Source organism: Lissotriton vulgaris, chromosome 1_1 (genome assembly GCF_964263255.1).
Source record: "Lissotriton vulgaris chromosome 1_1, aLisVul1.2, whole genome shotgun sequence".
Lineage (NCBI taxonomy): Eukaryota > Metazoa > Chordata > Amphibia > Caudata > Salamandridae > Lissotriton > Lissotriton vulgaris.
This window is the reverse complement of record NC_141685.1, coordinates 1369420668-1369424056: the sequence shown is the minus strand read 5'-3', so window position 1 is coordinate 1369424056 and position 3389 is coordinate 1369420668. Positions and strand designations below refer to the sequence as shown.

General features: G+C 42.2%; 2 non-coding genes across 2 annotated transcripts; both read left to right on the top strand.

Moving 5' to 3' along the window:
* The first annotated feature begins 359 nt into the window (after positions 1-359).
* TRNAH-GUG (transfer RNA histidin (anticodon GUG)) lies at positions 360-431 on the top strand. The gene has a single exon. It is a non-coding gene; the product is annotated as a tRNA-His (tRNA).
* A 1499-nt stretch (positions 432-1930) lies between these two features.
* On the top strand, positions 1931-2012 carry TRNAS-AGA (transfer RNA serine (anticodon AGA)). Its single transcript has one exon. It is a non-coding gene; the product is annotated as a tRNA-Ser (tRNA).
* The last annotated feature ends 1377 nt before the right edge of the window (positions 2013-3389 follow it).

Below are 3389 nucleotides of genomic sequence, written 5' to 3'. Positions count from 1 at the left end.
CCCAATAAAAGTGTAGATGGACCGTTCCTTAACTCTTTCTTGCTTCACATACAGATGGCTTGAGGAGGTACAGGGGAGATGCAGGTCTAATAAACAGAATAGAATATCTGCGCCAGGTGTGTTTCTCTGCATTGGTGTCCCATCACAGGCCCACCAGTGTATGTGTGATCTTTGACTCCTGCCAGTTCACAAGCAGGCGGCCAGGAAATGGTTTCAGCCTATCAACCACTGAGGAGATAAAGCCTTTGTATAAGGAATGAGGAAGCAATGAACACATTCAGCCTATCACAGGAGTAGCCCTGAGTGTTCCGAATTATAATTTCTTCATGTCACTGTACGTTATTGAGCCCAAGTAGCTCGCCGTGATCGTATAGTGGTTAGTACTCTGCGTTGTGGCCGCAGCAACCTTGGTTCGAGTCCGAGTCACGGCATTGTGGTTGGCAATGTCACGGCAGTTGGGTTTTTCCTTTACAGAATTCCCAAATGTACCAGTTGTTTTTGTAAAATGTCTATTAAAAACAGATCCTTTTCAATATTTAAATGATCTAACGACAAATTATTTAAACACACATGATTATAAGATGTAGGTATACTGTACTTACTGACATAAATTATCGTTCTTGAACATATTTGAGGTAAGGGGAGCGGACCTCTCCCCCAGGCCAATCAGAATGCAGATGAATGCAGTTGCAGTTGAGTGAACTGTGTTGTGGCTGTCTACGGGGAATGCACATATGTAGCTGTCTCGCAGCCCAATCCAGACGTCAATTGAAGACAGGTTTTGATGCAAATAGAGCAGTAAGTGCAGAGAAATGCTCACTCTCTAAAAATGGCATTTATACAATAGTAAGATTAAATCCAACCTCACCAGTAGATAGGATTTATCAATAAATAAATAAAGCTTCTCCTCTCTGATATGGAATTACCCCCCAAAAAGTATAAGGGAATACCCAATGCTAACCTATGAGAGGGGCAGACCTCACTGTAGTGAAAAATGTAATAGACTGTTTGATACTACTAGGACATACAAACTACCACAGTACATGTCTTACCTTTTACTTACATAGCATGATGCCCCTAGGACTACCTAGGGCCTACCTTAGGGGTTACTGATATGTAATAAAATTGGAGTTTAAGGCTTGGCAAGTAGTTTTAAATGCCAAGTCAAAGTGGCAGTACACTGCAGCACAGGCACTGCAGTAGCAGGCTTGAGACAGGTTTGAAATGCTATTTCTTTGGGCGGCACAATCAGTCCCTGGGTATATGGTATACCACTTTACAAGGGGCTTTCAAGTAAATTAAATCTGTCAGTCAGGTATACTCCAATTATACACATGATTAGGGAAGAAGCACGTGCACTTCAGCACTGATTAGTAGCGATAAAGTGATCAGAGTCCTAAGGCCAACAAAAAGATACAGCAAAATGCGGAGGTGAAAAGCAATAAGGTTGGGTTGGGACCACCTTAAGAATGCAAGGTCTAACAAAAACAAACTAAGGATAACATGAGTAAAACATCAGGTTTCTCTACAGCATTTGGTGAGACAAGTGGGCCTTCTTTTATCTTCCATAAATGCAATCTTTCCCGGACCCCTTTATTATATAGCTCTTCAAGGAAAAAATATAAAGCACTTACAAAGGAGCCTCAAATACTCAAAGATGGTAGACTTCTGTAATATGGGCCATATACTAAAAGCAGCATGAAAACAGAGTGCAATAGGGTCCAAAAAACGTGAGTGACCCATGAGAGTATGCATGCAAGCCTATGGTATTCCAAACTATAGATATACGCATGCAATTTTTGTTTTTAGGAGAGAATGTGCCTGCTGAAAAAAACATTATTTTTAAAAAGTGCATTGCAGAATATCAGGAATTTGCTGTGGGACATCTTGAAAACTTGCATACAGATTATTTGCACACGCCTTACAGTCAGTTGTTGTGGCCGAGTGGTTAAGGCGATGGACTAGAAATCCATTGGGGTCTCCCCGCACAGGTTCGAATCCTGCCGACAACGAGAATCTTTTTAACATCGGCTACAATTTCGGGAGTTAACCTTTAGTATTTCTTCCATGTCAGTTTTATAAATAGGTGGCTTATTTTGGTGTCACTATTGCCATATCACATATTTATTATCGCTCCCCCTTTCATATCTTTGCTATAACTCTCGTCCTTCATTAGCGCTGGAGCAAACGCTTCAAATTATTATACCCTGGCTCTCTCGGTCATACCTGGGGATGCACTTGAAACTTACTTTACCAATAAAAGAAGCAAATAGAGAAATAAAATAAAAGTGCTAGCTGGATTAGGCAAACACACTTCATAAAACTGCATTTTCTTTTCTATTCTCCCCCGTGTTACAAGCTTAACTGCTCCCTGTGTAATTTCTCTTAACCTGCTGTTCCTGGAAGAGAATTTCATCTACAAGCTCTTTCTGTGTTTTCTCCTAGTCTTTTCTTTCCCTTTTCTTAGATTTGTAACTGTTCCTTTACGTGCTCTATTTAGGCGCCATTAATCTCATTTGAGCTCCTTGTACCTGCTGCTGTTTTCTCCACACCTCAAACTGTCTTTTCCCTCTTTCTCTCTTTCTCTGCCGTTGGTGGCTACTTTCCAAAGCGTCTGATGCCCCAATGTTCCTTCGTCTTGTTGTCAGACGTGAATTTGAAAAGCAACACAATTAACAAGCCTTTACCACTCACACATGGCAGAAGTTTATACTTTAATTCAATGAGCTGAGAAAAGTGTGTTGTGGGGCCCCTACGAGCCATGGTGCTTGCATCATCATGATTAGGCATGCAGTCATTAGCCACAGCTCTGATTATGGGTCACTGAGGTCAGTTTCAATAATTCCTCAAAAACCTAACCATGCAGTCCCCCCTAACTGTGTAGTTATCTTGCTTTACTGCTGTTTGTGTGATTAGTTGGGAGGAGCTCACGGCAGCATCCTCCCAATAAAAGTGCAGATGGACCGTTCCTTAACTCTTTCTTGCTTCACATACAGATGGCTTGAGGAGGTACAGGGGAGATGCAGGTCTAATAAACAGAATAGAATATCTGCGCCAGGTGTGTTTCTCTGCATTGGTGTCCCATCACAGGCCCACCAGTGTATGTGTGATCTTTGACTCCTGCCAGTTCACAAGCAGGCGGCCAGGAAACGGTTTCAGCCTATCAACCACTGAGGAGATAAAGCCTTTGTATAAGGAATGAGGAAGCAATGAACACATTCAGCCTATCACAGGAGTAGCCCTGAGTGTTCCGAATTATAATTTCTTCATGTCACTATACGTTATTGAGCCCAAGTAGCTCGCCGTGATCGTATAGTGGTTAGTACTCTGCGTAGTGGCCGCAGCAACCTCGGTTCGAATCCGAGTCACAGCATTGTGGTTGGCAATGT